The 20,121-nt window shown below is 44.1% G+C and overlaps 1 protein-coding gene across 4 annotated transcripts in view; it reads left to right on the top strand.

Annotated features, from left to right (window-relative positions):
- Positions 1-7,191: 7,191 nt before the first annotated feature.
- Positions 7,192-20,121, top strand: part of FAM13B (family with sequence similarity 13, member B) — an 88,697-nt gene continuing 75,767 nt past the window's right edge. For all 4 annotated transcript variants that reach the window (XM_011969158.1, XM_011969157.1, XM_011969155.1 and 1 more), the window contains exon 1: positions 7,192-7,522. The gene's annotated coding sequence lies outside the window, so the exon portion shown is untranslated. The remainder of the gene's footprint in view (positions 7,523-20,121) is intronic.

Raw genomic sequence — 20,121 nt, 5'->3', positions numbered from 1 at the left:
TTTTTTAGACGAAGTCTCGCTCTGTCACTAGGCTGGAGTGCAGTGGCGCAATCTCGGCTCACTGCAACCTCTGTCTCCTGGGTTCAAACGATTCTCCTGCCTCAGCCTCCCCAGTAGCTGGGATTACAGTCATGTGCCACCATGCCTGGCTAACTTTGTATTTTTAGTAGAGATGGGGTTTCACCATGTTGGTCAGGCTGGTCTTGAATTCCTGACCTCGTGATCCACCTGCCTCGGCCTCCCAAAGTGCTGGGATTACAGGCTTGAACCACCGCACCCAGCCAGGTTGGTTTCTTTCTATGAAGGCCTAAAATAGGGATGTACACCTTCATGTTTTGGAGCTTCTCTGCTGATGAACTTGGGGATTCAGAAAACATTAAATGCTTCTGTAAATTGTTATCTACTTTAGTGGAAAAGAGCAGTTAGGTGTAAATGTTTGGCAAAACATACAGCTGTAGTTAGACCACAATCTGTAAACATTGCCACAGAAAATGTGGTCTGAATGAAAGGTGCCTGAAGGCTGGGCATGGTGGCTCACGCCTGTAATCCCAGCACTTTGGGAGGCCAAGGTGGGAGGATCTCTTGAGCCCAGGAGTTAAGAGACCAGCCTGGGCAACGTAGTGATAATACGTCTCTACTATATATATATATAGCTGGGCATGATGGTGCATGCTTGTAGTCCCAGCTACTTGGGAGGCTGAGGTGGGAGGATTGCTTGAACCTGGGATATTGAGGCTGCAGTGAGCTACAATTGGGCCACTGGACCCCAACCTGGGAGACAAAGCAAGACCCTGACTCAAAGGGGGAAAAAAAGGTGTTGAGAAGCAACCTAGCTGGTCAAATGATAGGAAGGCTCAAAAGCCTAGAGCCTCTAAGGAACAGGGAGGGTATAAAAAATGGTGAGACCCTCCTGCCTAGATTTCTGGTTAAAAAGGCAGCAGAAAGTTCATAATTTTGTGAAGGTCATAATCTCATTGCATCTCTGAGCACTTTTTTCTTTCCCCTATATGGACACAGGCAGAGGGAAGAAGAGAAAGGGATATTTATTCTTTGTTATGCATTTATTTTTAACAATAAAAGTTCTGACTGTGGAAAAAATATTTAGCTGATTATAGGAATTTAATAAAGAAGCCAAAACAAATTAGTCTTATAGCTGATGATAGTATTGGCTTACATTATTGTCATACACTGAATTCTAAGTTATCAGGCCAAATATGTGGACTTGGCAAAGATGAGACTTACTGTCAATTGTTCCAGCTCTCCAAACTGGATGTGACTGGCACCAGTGGCCATATGAGTGAATATAGAAGCTGAAATCCACATTATGTTAACTTTGGTTCTATTCCACCAAAAGATTTTATTCCAGAGATACATGAGATGAAGCTTTTCCAGGGCAGAGATCGTGATCATGTACCCTAGCACAGTGCCTGACCCATAATAGCTGCCCAAGAAGTATGTGTTGAATAAGTAAGTGGCACAAAGGTTATTCTGGGTTACTAAGATCAGAACAGTATTTGCCATTATTTTGGAGGTTGGCGTGGGATTTGTACACCCTGGAACAGTTTCTTCTCTTTGCAGCTAGTGATATTTTTCTGTTTATGAAAAACACACATTCTTGCACACTGGCACAATGGTCCTGGGCAAAGTGGCACAGAAAGATTTCCACTCCATTTCTTGGAAGAGCCAGCAATACATCTCTCTAATGGTGAGTTGCTTCTCTTTTATCAGAGGATTTAAATTTGATGTGTTTTTAGTCCTTCCTTAATTCCCAGTAGAGGAGACTACCTCAAGGAGGAAATTAATTAGCTGAGTTTGACTGAATTTGATAGCATTTTACTGCTCTGTGAGGATCAAGAGTAGTCACAATCTCATCTCCATTTGCACTTGTTTTTCCCTGCACACAAGACTGCATGTAATGATGGCTTCCTATCTGTATTTATAGTCATGTCTTGTTCTACAAATGGGCAGTATAAATATGCTTCTAATTGGGGAAGAGGTGTGCTTGTATTTATTGTAACTTACAAGGCTCAGAAGATCTTAAAACCAGCACCGAGAGTTTGGGGGAATTCTTAGTGGTTCTTGGTTTTCATTTACAAATAGATAGACAAAGATTTGGCAACTTCTGTCAAGAAAGGTTTTCACACCGGGCCTCATTCCTAGCAATAAAAATCCAGATATGAAAGCAAGACATTTTCAGATTGTTCTCGAAGACTCTGAATGCAGTATAGGAGAGGGAACTGAAAAAATTATAGTATATGGCTAATAAAGCACTTTTATGCATACCAATTTATTTAAGTCTTAGTTTCCCTATTTGACTGATGGGGACTCTAAGGTACAACTAAGTTAAGTAACTTGACTAGAGTCACAAGGCTAGTAACAGAGCTTGGAATGTTTGTTGTATCTATTTTACTTTTAAATGATATAATTGGTAGGGACAGAATATATCTTTTTGGCTTTTCTGGCTAGGGTGGCTCCAGTTTCTTATTAACATTGTATTAAGAAAGACAAGGCAGTCTTGACTGAACACAAGTTAATCCTTATCCTAGTACTCAAACAGCCTTGCTCAGGGAGATCAGTAAGGGTAAGGAGGACACCTGATTAAAAGTTTCCTTACTGATGGTGCAAGGGATGGGCTCAACATCCTGCTACATCTGGAAGAGCTGAATTCAGTCAAACTCATGTAAAGGAGGGAAGAAGCCATTTACATTCTCTGTGAATAATGAGGGCATTATTAGCCATCTGTAAAGTAACCGCAGAGACAGAGAGCTACTTCCCGACTTCAAGTCTCATTCCAGTGACACTGGTGACCTTGGGGAGGCAGATATGCTGAGGTCCTCTCTGGCATCTAGAATGCAGTCCAGGTTGTAGCAAAGATACATTCCTTCTACGGTGATGTGACTCACGACTTTACTTCTGAGAGGCATAATGTCCCTGTTCAGATGAGCTGGATAGAATGCTTGTTTTCTAGGCTTAAAAGTCATCTTGCAAATAAATAACAATCTTATCTTAAGTAGCAATTTTCCTGGCATGGCCTCATCTCCAGAGGGAGTCTTAGAAACACAAAAGCTTAGTCTATACCAGTCACTTCTCATCCTGGCCAAATAGCTATCACAAATGCTATTTTTGACTCTATTGATATATTGAAATGTGACGTTTCCATCTACAGGTGAAGAATTTGTAGGAAAAAAGACAAAGTGATGTAATTTTGAAGTATTCTTTTAGTGAGGTATTTTCTCGTCTCTGTAACAAACAGAATTGCTGTTCTTTGCTGTAGGGGCTGTCCTGTGCCATAAAGCATATTTACCAGCATCCATGACCTTCACCCACCAGCCAATAGCTGATTGTCTCCAGTGGTGACAATCAAAAATGTCTGCATTCAACAGATCCTGAATTCAGAAGGAAAAAAAATGTTTAAAAAAACCCAAAAATGTCTGCACACATGGTCCCCCAAAATTGTCACAGTTGAGAACCACTGTTTTAACTGAAGCAACAAGATATTACAAAAGAAATCATCTTCTTCCCCCCATCCACCAAAAAACTAAAGTGTTCTGAGATAGACCCCCTCTAGAAATTTCAGAGGATTTAGACAAAGCAGGTAGATTAAATACTCACAGTTATTTAGTTATAAATGGCCAAATCAGAATTATTGAGGACAATGTCTTTGGAGACTGTTGCTGGTGAGCTGTGATTCTTACCACAGGTGCCTGCCTACCTTTTACCTCCAGTTGAGGCAGTGGGCCTTCAATCGAACTGCTCAGAGCACTTGACCTGTGCCTCTTGCAGTCCGAGGGGCACTGTGGGCCTGTGTCTGACTCCCATAGGCTGGTGGCTGTTTTGGCAGCAGAGTGGAGGAATGTTGAATATGCACTGGAATTAGCCTGTACTCTCAAGTTTGTTCGGGCAAGAGGTGCATGAGAGCTTCCTGTGGACCAGGTGTGAACCATACAGAGCTGCCACTAGGCTAACACAGCAGCACCTTGAGAAAAAAGCTCTCCTTCGTCCAGATTCTTTGCTTCCATCTATTGGGAAGTAGTCGTTGTAATTTAGTTTGGACAAAATACTTTACTGCCACCTGCTGGAAAAACATCAAAATAAATAACATACAAAACTACAGTGAGGATGATGTGAACGGCACCCCCTAGGGTACGGAGTGCACAACCTTGTCCCACAATAAAGGGTCGCTTGCAAATGGAGGAGTGTGAGAGTCATCTCAGGTCCTATCTGACAGGGCCTTTACAGAGATGCCCAGGTTTCAACAGACAAGTAGTTGGAGGTGTGTGGAAAGAAGTAAAGAACTACCAAAATAGCTTTACACTTAGACCAATAGAATTATGGGGGAGAAACCATCAGAGAAGGGGGATGGTGGTGGCCTCTGAGGTATCCATGAAAAAAAGGTCAGCTTTAAGCATCTACCTTGCCCAGGGAATGTCAAACCATCATACAAAGTTAACAACTTTCCTGCTCCTTTTTCTCCCTGCGTTCCCCAGATTTGGTTATGGTTAGTTAAGCTGGGAGGAGAAAGACTAGGCAGGTTAAAGATGACTATGGTCCCCTCTTTGGGGCAAGCAATGAGACAACTGTTCCCAGCTGAAAAAGAGGAAAACATTTCACTCTTCGTGACTCAATGACAATAGGACTCTATTCCTAAGGAGACCGCAGAACCCCTAAAAACTCATGGAACCTGCCTGAGTTTTCAATTAGGTACATGACAGATCTACTCCCACTGCACAAATTGAAAGGCATGGCAAAAGACACAAAATAAAAGTTTGTTTTGAATTATAGCCCATGTGCTCCCTATGTTGAACATACTGTTTTTATATTATCAAGTGGGATCTAAAGAATATATCTTCCAAGGATATGTTCTGGAGTTCTTGAGGGGGAAAATGGTCACTGATCAATTCATTTGTTTTTTAAGATCCCATACTTTGTGGGTAGGGTATAAAAATGCAAGGGATGCCAGGGACGGTGGCTCATGCCTGTAATCACAGCACTTTGGGAGGCTGAGGTGGGAGGACCACTTGAGGCCAGGAGTTCAAGACAGTCCTGGGCAACATAGGGAAACCCATCTCTAAAAAAAAAATAAATAAATTAGCTGGGCATGGTGGCATGTCCCTGTAGTCCCAGCTACTCAGGAGACTAGGGTAGGAATGCTGCTGGAGGTCAGGAAGTTGAGGCTGCATTGAGCCATAATCCAGACACTGCACCCCAGCCTGAGTGACAGAGCAAGACCTTGTCTCACATACACATACACACAAAAAGGCAAGGGAATCCTTCCCTCTGGGAGCTTACATCTTAGGTTTCATACTCAGAGCAAAGTATTTATTACAGTCAGTTATGTCAACAAAAGCCTGTGTTGCATATGTAGGGCAGGCTGAGGAAATTTTTAACTCTCTTTGGATTTACTCTCAAGACTTTTACTCACTTACGATAAAGCTTTTGAAGCAATCATATTGCTTCTCTTCTCCAAGCATGGAATCACAGGTAAAGCTTTCATTTAAGATATTTAAAGAGAGATACAAGGCTAAATGCACAGGCTGCACCTTCACTGGGCTGCTCTGAAATCAGGCTCTGTTGATCCTGTTTGGCAGATTTGGAAACTTTTATTTCACTTCACTCAAGTTTAATCAGGCTCCGAGAAATTAATTTGGATAAAACAATTCAACCCAGTGAACAGTGTCCGATTTGTAAACCATGATATGAATTTATTGACAAAAACTGTACAGCTAGTATAACTAGTCCTAGTCATATGCCTTGGACAATCGCTTCTTATTGGGTATGCAGATTTATTCGAGAGACTTCCAGAATGATGGAAAGGCTACTGGCTGAGTTTGGAATCAGAGTATGGGCCTTTGTATGCTCTTAAAGGAGATCCAGAATTTAGGTTTACTAGGATATAAACTCCACGAAGGCAGGGATTTACTGATGTATCTTAAGAGACTAGAACATAGTAAGCATTCACTAAGTATCTGTTGAATGAGTGAGTGAATCTGAATTCAGATTTAACTGCCCTGAGAGTAAGTGTTGGTTCTGGTCATTAGAATCAGTTGACTCATTCCTGGATAGAGTTCCTGGGAAACTCATAGAACATTCTTATTCAGATTCTTCTGGTTTTAGACTCTTTATGGACCCCACCCTTCGGTTATGACGGCATCAACTGGGTATGTGACACTTAGGTTACAGGTGGGTTAGTCTCTCTGATGAAATGTGGGAGACACTCTGGCCTCTGTAGCCCATTTACATATCATTTCATAGGATGACTTTATTTTTTTCAAATCTTGTCCCAAGTTCTATGAGGGTTCTTGTTTTACATTTTTCAGGTTACCGACTTCCAGCTCAGGCAGGTAAGGGACAACTGAATTGTGGTGGCTGCTATTTTTTGTGCAGGTGTTGATCTACCCGCCGTCAAGGAGGCCAAATGGAAGATCTCAAAGCCCTTAACAGACTATAGCAAAGAAGAGATTGGCTGAATATTCATACCTTTGTGAGCTCAAGGGAGTTGTAGGGTTGGTCTGGGTAGCTATACAAGTAAGTACCAACTCTCAAGTTCAGAGAGCTCATTCTTTCTGCCTCCTTTCAGCTCTGCCTCCGGAGCTGGCTGATTTTAGTATACGAAGCTCCCAGTGAGCCCGCAGCCTGTCGACTTCCACAGTCCCAGACTGTCAAGGTACCGAAGCCTTACAGTTCTCTCTGGAGTCTAGGTCAGGTCTTTAGGTGAAGGGGTAGGGTGGGGGCGGGCAGGACGCAGGTGCAGCCCCGTGGTACTGGACCTAACTCACATCTTTGGGAATGGGAACGGGAGTCACCGCTTAGGCCTCTCCCTGCGGTTTTCGGTTCAGGTCTCTGTGCTCCTCACCTGGATATGGGGGCCCCGGCTTTTTCTGGCCGCCTGCAGGGAGGGGCATGGCTTCCTCTGCAGAGACCAGAAGCGATCTCTGTGTTCCGGATTTTCCCTTTATCTTTCCTACTTCCTCTCCCCAGTGTCCTCTCTGCTTCCCAATCTCCCAAATCGAGGATCCCACAACCCGCCCTGGGCCCGCGCCTGGCTGCTCGCACCCTAACTCAGGAGCCCAAATGGTGGGAGAGGAACCGCGGTCCTCAAGCCTGCAGGACCCAGGGCCGCGGCCCGGGATGCTGTGGGGGTGGGGACCCTCGCCGCCCCGCCCCCGCCAGCGGCCCGCCCCGCCCCCTCCCACGCACGTCACGTCCGGCCCGGCCTCCGCCCGCCAGCCGCTCTCCTCCCGCTCGCCGTTAGGGAGGCTCTGCACCGCAGCCGTCGCCTCTGTCGCCACTCCGGCCTCCTCTTCCGCGTCTCCGCCGCCACCACCGCCGGGGATATCCGGGGGTCGCTTACCGGGCTGGCCCCGCGCCACAGCCGTAGCTTTAACCTCCCGTCAGCGGCCGCCCCAGGAAGAGGCTTCCCGGCCGCGGAGCCACTTGGGGCCTCAGTTCTCGCCCTCTTGCGGTCCCCGCGGGTCCTGGAGAAGCGGCCGCGGCCAGGGAACGGGGCATCGCGGTTCCAACGGTAGGTAAACGGGCGGGTACCCGGATCTGCGCATGCGCGGGTTGCAGGTCGCCGCGGCCCTTCGCTGCCTGTTGCCCCCCAGCACCGCCTCCCACCCGCGCCTGCTCCCGGGCGTTGCGTTTCGGGGTGTGGAGGACTACAGCAGGTGGGGCGTTCCGTGGAGAGGGCCCCCTTTCCGCTGGAAAAAGAGGAAGGTGAAGCCGTGCCGGGGGGTGTGGCAGCCTTGGATTTGCAGCGGCTGCAGTGCCGTGAGCGGGCGTGCCCCTCACCTCCAGCCCCTCCAGAGTAGATGGCGCGACACCCCACGTTTCTTTGCTGACCTATCCTGCCCGCTGGCGCTGCGCCTCTTCCCCGCCCACTTCCTTCATACTGGGCAGTGAAGTTGATATAGAAGAAAAAGGAGTGTGGTTTATTCTGGGCTCAACTGCGCCCCTTTTTAAGGTCATGTGAGATGAGTGGTTGCAGACTTCCTTAAATCGCTCAGAGAATATAGCCAAAATTGGGCTGTTGGTGCACTAGGGGCCTTGTCTAGAATGCGCTCTGCATAGGCCAGGCTGGAGGGGGACACTTTGTATAACATTAGGGTTCACGTGGCACGCCTGGTTTCCTAGATGAGGTTGTAGGAAATGGAATCGGTTGGCACGTGTGCGCAGTGGGAAACTGTTAAGCCCTTTTTGTTTGTAATCAGTTGAAATCAAACTGACTTTTAGAAAGATGGTGAATTATTTCATTTGGTTCCCCGTTTCGCCTTCTAATCAATGAAAAAAGTTGGGCATTTACTTTGAAGGATCTTATAATCTAAAATGGTAGCCAGAATCATTACCAATAGTAATGCAGACTATTAATATTAACTGGGGTGCACCTGTTTAGAGAGACAGACATTAAAGGGTGGTTTTGAATTATTTGTCTTTTTAGAGCTGGATTAGTGTGAGGCTATTTTCAACTCTCCTTTTTTGGTAACCTTGAAATGCTTGTTGGCCTGGTTTTCTCACAGGTACTGTGCATTTACTAAGTGCTTGTTGATGGAATTGAATGAACTGATAATAATTTGTATATCCACTGGGAGCCCCTTTTTTTTTTTTTCTCCTTGAGACAGAGTTTCGCTCTGTCGCACAGGCTGAAGTGCAGTGGAGCGATCTCCGTTCACTGCAACCTCCTCCTCCCGGGTTCAAGCGATTCTCCTGCCTCAGCCTCCTGAGTAGCTGGGACTACAGGCGCCCGCTACCACGCCCGGCTAATTTTTGCGTTTTTGGTAGAGACGAGGTTTCACTATGTTGGCCAGGCTGGTCTCGAACTTCTGACCTCAAGTGATCCGCCTGCCTCAGCCTCCCAGAGTTCTGGGATTACAGGCGAGTCAACGTGCCTTGCCCCCTTCTTACTTTTTTAATCCGTGCTGCTTTTAAAGTTGGAGTAATAGTTTCTCCAATTTAATATTATTACTAATTTAGACACCTGTGTGACACAGCTTATGTTCTTGGAAAATGTAGAAGGGCGTATTGCAGTGGCATAATTCATTGGGTGGTGTAAATGTTAGTGTGTTTTTTATTAGAATGTCATTGTTTTAGGACAGAAAATGGCTGAAATGAATCTGTTGACTTGTCAATGTTTCCCCACCAATAAAATAACTGCTTTTATAATCATTTATTAATAACCTCAATCCATCGCTGCATAGCTCCTCCATCATCGTATACAAATTTTAAACTTGGGGACTATAATAGTATAAATTACTGTTTTTTTGTTTGTTTGTTTGTTTGTTTTGAGACAGAGTATCACTGTCACCCAGGCTGGAGTGCAGTGGTGCAATCCCAGCTCACTGCAACCTCTGCCCTCCAGGTTCAAACGATTCTTCTGACTTAGCCTCCCGAGTAGCTGGGACTACAGGTGCTTGCCACTGCGCCCGACTGATTTTTGTATTTTTTGTAGAGACGGAGTTTTGCCGTGTTGCCCAGGCTGGTCTCAAACTCCTGACCTCAGATAATCTCCCTGCTTCTGCCTCCCAAAGTGTTGGGATTACAGGCGTGAGCCACCTTGCCCAGCCTTACGTTCAATTTTTTTTTTTTTGTGGGGGGGGGATGGAGTTTCGTTCCTTTTGCCCAGGCTGGAGTGCAATGGCACTATCTCAGCTCACCGCAACCTTCGCCTCCCCGGTTCAAGCGATTCTGCTGCCTCAGCCTCCTGAGTAGCTGGATTACAGGCATGTATCACCACGCCCGGCTAATTTTGTATTTTTAGTAGATACGGGGTTTCTCCATATTGGTCAGGCTGGTCTCGAACTCAGGTGATCCGTCCACCTCAGCCTCCCAAAGTGCTGGGATTACAGGCGTGAGCCACTGCGCCGGGTACATTCAATTTTTTGAGGAACTGCCTTACTCCACAGCACCTGTACCATTTTATGTTACCACTAGCAGTGCACAAGGGTTCCATTTTCTCCACATCCTTGCCAACAGTTGTTATTGTTTGCTGGTTGGTTTGTTTGACAATAACCTTTTTGGATTTTATTGTGGTTTTGATTTGCATTTTTCTGAAGGCTAGTGACAGACTTCTGCTTATTGACCTTTTGTTTGTCTTCTTTAGAGAAATGTCTATTCAGACCCATTGCCCATTTTTGAATTGAGTTTTTTTGTTGTTGTTGAGTTGTAGGTGTAGCTATTGTTTTTGAATTTATTTTCTAAATGAGTTAAAAGACCTAGCATTTCTGAAAATGAATACTCGATTTTCAGAGTATTAGAAGTAGAACATTTCTGTTTTACAGGTTATCCATCCAGTTGTTAAAAGAAAAATTTACCTAACCAGGTGTGGTGGTGCACACCTGTAGACCCTTGTACTTGAGAGGCCGAGGTGAGAGGATGAACCCAGGAGTTTGAGGCTAGCCTGGGCAATGTAGTAAGACGTTGTCTCTAAAAAAAAGAAAAAAATTTAAAAAAGCCTTCTTAAATTTAACAGAGTTTAATTGAGCAAAGAATGATACACAAATTGGGCACCCTTCCCAACCTAGAATATGTTCAGAGGGACTTCAGGTTTGCCATGTGGTTGGATAATAATTATGAACAGAAAAAGGAAAGTGACATACAGAAAATAGAAGTGAGGTACAGAAACAAACTGGATTGGTTACAGCTCAGCATTTGCCTTATCTGAACATGATTTGGCAGTTGCCCACCTTTGACTAAAACTCTGTGATTGGTGTAAGAGTAGGTTACAGTCTCTTTACACATCCAGTTAGGTTACAGTTTACTAGGTATGAGAAACTTTTGGGCCGAATTTAAAATACGGAAGCAGCTTTAGGCTAAACTAAATTTGACACAGTGAAGAGGCTGCTTTTATATCTGAAAATCGTTTTCAGTTACTTAGTGTTAATAGATCTATATTTAGGTCTTGACTAGAAATATATTGTACCAAGAACTTATTTCCATCACATCAGTGTTACGAAGGTGCATACATTAAGTGAAGACTATATTTTCATCAATGAAGTCATTCCTTTTTTTTTTTTTTTGAGACAGAGTCTTGCTCTGTCGCTCAAGCTGGAATGCAATGGCATGTGATCTTGGCTCACTGCAACCTCCGCCTCCCGAATTCAAGTGATTCTCCTGCCTCAGCCTCCCAAGTAGCTGGGATTACCGGCACCCATCATCACGCCCAGCTGATTTTTGTATTTTTAGTAGAGACAGGGTTTCGCAATGTTGGCCAGGTTGGTTTTGAACCCCTGACCTCAGATGATTCGCCCACCTCAGCTTCTCAGAATGCTGGGATTACAGGCATGAGCCCAATGTACCTGGTTTTTTTGTTTGTTTGTTTGTTTTTAAATAGAGATGGAGTCTCCTGGGCTCAAATGATCCTCCTACTTTAGCCTCTCAAGGTGTTGGGATTACAGACAAGAGCCACCATAGCAGGCTAATGAATATATTCTTATGAAAGAACTTTCCTTTGTTTATAAAGTGTTTTGTAACATGGCTAGGAGTGGAGGAGGGGGTTACTTGATTAAGAAAAGGGAAGTATGGTATGTGTATATGAACCTGACCACAGTCGGTGTTCGCCAAGCCGTAGAAAGGTTAGAGGTTTCTATAAGAGAGGCAGTAGGTTAATATGTGAGTAGCCAACTTTGATTCAAAATGGAAATAATAAAGGGTATTTGGAATGTAATGTAATAAAGGCTGGTTTTTTTTTGTTTGTTTGTCTGTTTGCTTGTTTTCTTTATTTTGTGGGACGGAGTCTTGCTCTGTTGCCCAGGCTGGAGTGCAGTGGTGCGATCTCAGCTCACTGCAAGCTCCGCCTCCTGGGTTCACACCATTCTCCTGCCTCAGCCTCCCCAGTAGCTGGGACTACAGGTGCCCACCACCACCACGCCTGGCTAATTTTTTGTATTTTTAGTAGAGACGGGTTTCACCGTGTTAGCCAGGATGGTCTCAATCTCCTGACCTCGTGATCTGCCCGCCTCAGCCTCCCGAAGTGCTGGGATTACAGGCGTGAGCCACCGTGCCTCGCCTAATAAAGGCTATTTTAATGTACCAACTCATTTCACACATTACACTAAATAGATAGTAGTATTGAATTTACAAGAATTGTCAGCTGGGCGTAGTGGCTCACACCTGTAATCCCAACACTTAGGGAGGCTGATACAGGTGGATCGCTTAAGTTCAAGACTGAGTTCCAGACCAGCCTGGGCCACATGGTGAAACTCTGTCTCTATAAAAACCACAAAAATTAGCCAGGCATGGTGGTGCACGCTTGTAGTCCCAGCTACTTGGGAGGCTGAGGTGGGAGGATCTTGACCCTGGGAAATCGAGATTGTGGTGAAGCCGGGGCTGCGGCGAAGCCGAGATTGTGCCACTGCACTCCTGCCTGGGCGATGGAGTGAGATCCTGCCAGAAAAAAACAACAACAAACAAAGAGAATAACTTATTATCAGATTATTAATCAGATATTTATTTAGCTCCTAAGTGCCAGAAATACATTGAGGAGCAAAACCCAAGTAGTCATGTGGCTAATGGTTGCATAACAGTAAATTTAGTAAAAGTCATTGAACACTTGAATCTGGTGAATTTTAGTGTGTAAATTATACATTAATAAACCTATTTTTTAAAAAAAAGCCCACTGGTGGACTTGTAGTGAGCTTATACTCTGTTGGTAGAAACAGCCATTAAACAAACACGAAATGAATATGTAATAAAACTTGTGGTAGGCAAGGCTCACAGTGGCTCACACCTATAATCCCAGCACTTTGGGAGGCCAAGGGTGGAGGATCACTTGAGCTTAGGAGTTTGAGGCCAGCCTGGGCAACATAGGGACACTCTCTCTTTACAAAAAAAAAAAAGGCCAGACATGGTGGCATGCTCCTGTAGTCCCAGCTACTCAGGGGGCTGAGGCAGGAGGATTGCTTGAGCCCAGGAGTTTGAGGCTGCAGTGAGCTATGGTCGTGCCATTATATTCCAGCCTGGGAGACAGAGTGAGACCCTGTCTCAAAAAACAAAACAAAAAACTTGTGATGAATATTTTGGAGCCAAGGAATGCTACAGCCTAGATAAATTAATAGGTGAGACCATTAAATTGAGTGGGTTGAAGAAAGCCTCTCCAGGGCTGGGACTTGAGCTGATTATGGGAAGGAGGAAGCTTGGGAGAGTGTTTCAGGTCAGTGAACTAGCAAGTATAAAAGACCTAGGTTGAGGAAAATGTGGTACACTGACAAGATAATGACATTTACTAGATTTCTACTAGAGAAGGAAATATTGCAAGTCTTTTATGCCTCGGCCTCCCAAAGTGCTGGGATTACAGGCGTGAGCCTCCGCACCTGGCCCATGCCTGGCTAATTTTTGTATTTTTTGTAAAGATGGGGTTTCACCATGTTGACCAGGCTGGTCTTGAATTCCTGACCTCAGGTGATCCGCCTACATTGGCCTCTCAAAGTGCTGGGATTATAGGCGTAAGTCACTGCGCCCGGCCTAATTTTGTATTTTTAGTAGAAATGGGGTTTCACCATGTTGGCCAGGCTGGTCTTGAACTCCTGCCCTTTGGCGATCTGCCCACCTCAGCCTCCCAAAGTGTTGGGATTATAGGTGTGAGCCACAGCACTTGGCCGTTTTTTGCATATTTTATGGTTAAAGTTCACAATCTAGTGGGGAAGATATAGAAACAAAGTTTAACCACTGCTTTTTTGTTCATGTACCAGCTTCCCTTATTTATTTATTTATTTTTTCCAGTTTTTATACAAGTCTGTGCAAAAAAAAAGTTTTAATCTCAGGAGACCTATTTGGCTAGACCAAATTGTAGAATTACTCATAATACCCCTTACCTGAAAAAAATGAAGTGTATTGTAGTTTTGTATTAACGAGCTATGAAAAATGATAAGCTAGTCTTCTTACTCCTATCAGTCTGGTAGGCCTTGCCTGTGTATGTTTTCTGTGGAGAAAAGGTGAAAGGTTACTAGAGTGGAGGAGTCTTGAAGAATCAAAATTTGTCAAAACTGAGATTATATGCACACACAACTGACTAGAACATGCATTATCTAATACATGTATTTTATTTATTTGAGATGGAGTCTTGCTCTGTCACCCAGCCTGGAGTGCAGTGATGCAATCTGGGCTCACTGAAGCCTCCACATTCTGGATTCAAGGGATTTTCTTCCCTCAGCCTCCTGAGTAGCTGGGACTACAGGTGTGTACCACCACACCCGGTTAATTTTTTTGTGTTTTTAATAGAGACGGGTTTCACCAGGCTGGTCTCGAACTTCTGACCTCAAATGATCAACCTGCCTTGGCCTCCCAAAGTGCTGAGGTTACAGGTGTGAGCCACTGCGCCGGACCTTTTTTAGATATTTCATATCATCTAAGTTATAGTGTTTTTTAGAAAGGGTCCATCATTGTGCTGATACTTTGGGGAGGCGCTGATTTAGCGAATAGTCACTTTGACTTAATAGAAAATCATGCAAATTAGTGGACTAGTGACTTTGGAGTGCCAGGGAGACCATGAGGTATCTGTGTTTAGACAGTTGAAGAAACTTCCCCAAGGATTACCTCTTGAAATAGCTGCCAGTAGTCATTTCTAGAGTTGTATATGGTTCACACATCAGCATTTAAAAAACAGAGAAGAGTGATAGAGGAATGTTTAATCCTACTTAGGAAGGTATGAGGAAAGGTGACACTTTAAATGCTTGTCTCCTGAGTAAAGAATTAGCTTGTGGGCCGGGCGCAGTGGCTCATGCCTGTAATCCCAGCACTTTGGGAGGCCGAGGCAGCCGGATCACGAAGTCAAAAGATGGAGACCATCCTGGCCAACATGGTGAAACCCCGTCTCTACTAAAATTACAGAAATTAGCCAGGCGTGGGTGGCGGGCACCTGTAGTCCCAGCTACTCTGGAGGCTGAGGCAGGAGAATCACTTGAACCCGGGAGGTGGAGGTTGCAGTGAGCTGAGATTGCACTACTGCACTCCACTTCAGCTTGGTGACAGAGTAAGACTCTGTCCCTGCCCCCCACCCCCCAAAAAAAAGAAGCTTGTAATGAGCTAGAGCAAGATGGCTGCCGACAGGTTCCCTTTCCCAAATGCACTCCAAAGTCACTGGCCCACTAATCTGCATGATTTTCTATTAAGTCAAAGTGAGTATCTGCTAAATTAGCTCTTCCTCAAGGATCAGCACAATGATGGACCCTTTCTAAAAAACTCTAGTGTAGATGATTTATTTGTGCAGGGGGAATGTCGATTAGATTTTAGAATAAGGAGATCAGTTAGAAAGATAGATGAGAGGATTTAGTCACAAGTGATTTTTATCCGTTTATGGGACTTTGTTACTTTTGTTCTGATTTGAATAGCTTGACATCATGATTGGAGGTTATAAGATAATTGACTGTGTCCAAGAAACCCTTTTGAGAGTTTCTCAAAATTAGCCAAGCTGTTTACCAATAGATTATCTCCAGGAGTAACCACTTTTTATCTGAATACTTTGAATAAGAGAGGAATAATGAGCCATCTATGGGTGAAATGTGTTCGGTATAGTGATTGTAACCTGTGAAATATATGTGCTATATCTAGTACCACAATTTGACAACTGTAGTCCTACAAAATATGCTTGATTCCATTTTCCTTGTGCTTTTGTGGAATCACCATGGAGGATTGTTCCTTCAAGTAATATGTTAAAGTGCACATAGATGAACAGATTCTTAGGAATAGGTATATTAATATTTCCCACATTATTGCAAGAAATAGGTTATACTCTTTTTTTGGTTTTATTTTTTAAGGCAGTGAAATTCCCACCCTTTTGAGCAATAGAGCCCTCTTTAATTTAAAAACTTTCTAGTCCTGAATTCTGTGTTAGTTATACTTTGTATCTGATAAATTACTTAATGGCAAAGTGACTATGAACTTAATAACAGATTTAATTGATTTGGTATTTTCCTGATTATGTTAGTCCATTCTCCCACTGCTATAAAGAACTGCCAGAATAAAGAAAAGAGGTTTAATTGTTTCACAGTTCTGCATGGTTGGGTAGGCCCCAGGAAACTTATAATCATAGTGAAAGGGGAAACAGGCAAATACTGTCTGCTGTTATTATCTATAATATTGATATTGGTGCTCTACCCCTTTTTAAAGGCCCCTACTGCTGATTTTAGTAGATATTTAAAGTGTAAAGATTCTGTGCTGTTAAGAAAGGTATGTTTCATTTGTCAAAAATCAGTTGATTGTAGATGCTGTTTTGGTTAATATAGCTCTGTAGTATATTTGGAAGTTGGCTAGTGTGATGCCTCCAGCTCTGTTCATTTTCTTCAGGATTGTTTGTGTTAATCAGGGTTTTTATGTTTTTGTACAAAATTTAAGGTTGTTTTTTCTGTTTCTTTGAAGAATGTTGTTGGAATTTTGATGGGGAGTGCATTGACTCTGTAGACCACTTTGGTTTGTATGGATATTTCAACAATACTAAATTTTTCAGCCCATGGGGTGAAAAAAGGGTATGTTTGCTGGTATTATGTATGCGTATATTTGCATATGTAAATGAAATTGAATGGAATGCAAAAGTACCTTGAGTCCCTGTGGAACTTAGGTTGATAGCTGGTGTATGAAGGTACACTTTCTTGAATGTTACCCAACTTTGTTGATAATTGGTGTTTAATTGCATGGTTTCTGGGCCAGGAGTAGTGGCTCATACCTGTAATCCCAGTGATTTAGGAGGCTGAGATGGGAGGTTTGCTTGAGCCCAGGAGTTTGAGGCTGCAGTGAGCCATGATTGGGCCACTGTACTCCAGCCTGGGCAACAGGGTGAGACCTCGACTCAAAGAAAATATATATGTATGTATATGTATATATATGTATATATATATAGAGCTTTGTAATCACCGTTATCTCATGGTGAGGTATATGATGTAAAATTCAATGTCATTTCCTATTCCTCGTCAACAACACCATGCTAGGCAACTGTCACTTGTATTTAAAATAATTTTGCTGTTTGGGGCTGGGAGTGGTGGCTCATGCCTGTAATGCCGAGGTGTGCAGATCACCTGAGGTCAGGAATTCGATACCAGCCTGGCCAACATGGTGAAACCCCATCTCTACCAAAAAATACAAAAAAATTAGCTGTGCATGGTGTCACGTGCCTATAATCTCTGCTACTCAGGAGGCTGAGGCATGAGAATTGCTTGAGCCTAGGAGACAAAGGTTGCAGTGAGCTGAGATCGTGTCGCTGCACTCCATCCTGGGTGACAGAGTAAGACTCTATCTCAAAAGAAACAAAAAACCGGCCGGGCGCGGTGGCTCAAGCCTGTAATCCCAGCACTTTGGGAGGCCGAGACGGGCGGATCACGAGGTCAGGAGATCGAGACCATCCTGGCTAACACGGTGAAACCCCATCTCTACTAAAAAAATACAAAAAACTAGCTGGGCGAAGTGGCGAGTGCCTGTGGTCCCAGCTACTTGGGAGGCTGAGGCAGGAGAATGGCGTAAACCCGGGAGGCGGAGCTTGCAGTGAGCTGAGATCCGGCCACTGCACTCCAGCCTGGGCGACAGAGCCAGACTCAGTCTCAAAAAAAAGAAAAAAACCCTCTCTCTCTCCTTTGTCTCTCTCTCTCTGTGTGTGTGTGTGTGTATATGTGTGTGTGTGTGTGTGTGTGTGTGTGTGTGTATAATTTTGCTGTTTGGATTTATAACAGTATGCTTTTGGAAATACTTGGTTATTTTTAAAGTCCACACATTGTATTCTCTTGTGTCAGTCCTTTTATTGAACTGCTTTCTTTGCATTTTATTGATTCTATCTGCTAGGACATTTTATTAGAGTTCTTTGGGATATTTTCGTATGGTGCCTGCTGCTGTTTTCCTTTTTCTTTTTTAGAATGTAATATTGTAGTTTAGGTGTTGCATTCATTTTCTAGGACTTTCATGACAAATTACTACAAACTAGGTGGCTCTAAAATAATAGGAAGTTTTCTCTCACAGTTCAGGAGGATAGAAGCCCAAAACGAAGTGTCCACAGGGCAGATTCTAGGGGAGAATCTTTCTTTGCCTCTTCCAGCTTCTGGTGATTCCTGGCATTTCTTGGCTTCTGGCAGCATAACTCCAGTTTCTCCCTGTCTTCACATGCTCTTCTTTCTCTCTGTGTGTCTCTGTGTATCTTGTCCTCTTCTTATAAGGACACGAGTCATTGGATTTAGGGCCTGCCCTAAATCTAGGATGATTTCCTCTTGAGATCCTTAACTAATTATACCTGCAAAGACCTTATTTCCAGATAAAGTCACATTATGAGGTTCTGGGTGGACATGAGGTTTGCAGGAAACACTATTCAACCCACCACAGATGTGAAGGGAGTGTTTACATGATTTAAGCTCTGAAAGGGGGTAGGAAACAGGACTAAATAATGTCAACTACTTTGCAGTTTGCAGAAATGTTACCTTGGGCCACTCTCCAGTCTGAGAGTTCTTAGCAGTGTGCTCTAGATACAAGTCCCAAGTGAAAGATTAGCTGCTGGGGCTTAGACCATAGGCCTGCCCTCTGGAAGTACCTGTTCGCAAGCTAGAAATAAGTGATGACCTAAAATGTATGTAAGACTATAAGGCCAGGCATGGTGGATCATGCCTGTAATCCCGGGACCTTGGGAGGCTGAGGTGGGTAGATTGCCTGAGCCCAGGAGTTCAAGACCAGCCTGGGCAATGTGGTGAAACCTCATTTTTACAAAAATTATAAAACTTAGCTGGGTGTGGTGGCCCATGCCTGTAGTCCTAGCTACTCGAGGCTGAGGTAGGAGGATCACGTAGGCCCGGGAGGTTGAGGCTGCAGTGAGCTGTGATCACGCCACTGCACTCCAGCCTGTCTCAAAAAAAAGAAAAAAGACTGTGGCCAGTTTGAGCACCAGATTATGACATTCTATCATACTATAAATTGTGATAATTTACGTGGAAAGATAGTATAGTGATTAAGAACTCAAGAACTTTGAGAATCACATTCTCTGGTTTCATATACTGCCTCTGACCCTTATTATTTGGGTGGACTGTGAGTAAATTGGTGAGCCTCTGCAATGTCTAAGGGTTAAAGAATACCTTAATACATGTAAAGTTCATGAAACTGCCTGGCATATAATAACTGCTCATTTAATGTTTGTTGCTGCTATATCCATCATCATCCTCAGGAGAGAGAGAAGCTAGTTGTCAGAAAGATTGATGCCTTCGATTGTTTTCCTACTGTTGAGGGTAAATTTTTACTGATGAATTCATAGATTCCTACCTAGCCTCAACTTAGGAAAATGTGCTTTCAGGTTGTCCAGTTAGAGGTTGGGGGTAGTAGAGGACATGAGATGAGATAACAGGCTCCTGACTGGGAGCAGTGGCTTGTGCCTGTAATCCCAGCAAGGTGGGAGAGATTCCTTTTTTTTTTCTTTTTTTGAGACGGAGTCTCGCTCTGCCGCCCAGGCTGGAGTGCAGTGGCCGGATCTCTGCTCACTGCAAGCTCCGCCTCCCGGGTTCACGCCATTCTCCTGCCTCAGCCTCCCAAGTAGCTGGGACTACAGGCGCCCGCCACCGCGCCCGGCTAGTTTTTTTGTATTTTTTTAGTAGAGACGGGGTTTCACCATGTTAGCCAGGATGGTCTCGATCTCCTGACCTCGTGATCCGCCCGTCTCGGCCTCCCAAAGTGCTGGGATTACAGGCTTGAGCCACCGTGCCCGGCCAAGGGAGAGATTCCTTGAGGCCAGGAGTTTGAGACCAGCATGGGAAACAGAAGACTTCCTCTCTACTAAAAATACAGCTGGGCGTGGTGGTGTGTGCCTGTAGGCCCAGCAATTTGGGAGATTGAGGCAGGAGATTGCTTGGGTCCAGGAGTTTGAGGCTGCAGTGAGCCATAATTGCACCACTGCACTCCAGCCTGGGTGACAGAGTGAGACCCTGTCTCAAAAAAAAAAAAAAAAAAAAAGAAAAGAAAAAAGAAAATAGGTTCTTGGTTTCATTAACAAGGCATTCTAAACACTGAGTAGCCATTTTAGTGATGTATAGAACTTGCTCCCTGACAGACTTTTGTAGTGAGTTTTCATCCCCCTTTATGTCATGAGGGTATCAGCTTGACTTTTAATGTAAGTCTGTTAAATACCTTATCTCTGAAGTTAACTTTGAAGTTGTTTTCAAATGGATAGATAGGTAG

Source organism: Mandrillus leucophaeus, unplaced genomic scaffold (assembly GCF_000951045.1).
Source record: "Mandrillus leucophaeus isolate KB7577 unplaced genomic scaffold, Mleu.le_1.0 Scaffold88, whole genome shotgun sequence".
Lineage (NCBI taxonomy): Eukaryota > Metazoa > Chordata > Mammalia > Primates > Cercopithecidae > Mandrillus > Mandrillus leucophaeus.
This window is presented reverse-complemented; position numbering and strand designations above follow the sequence as displayed.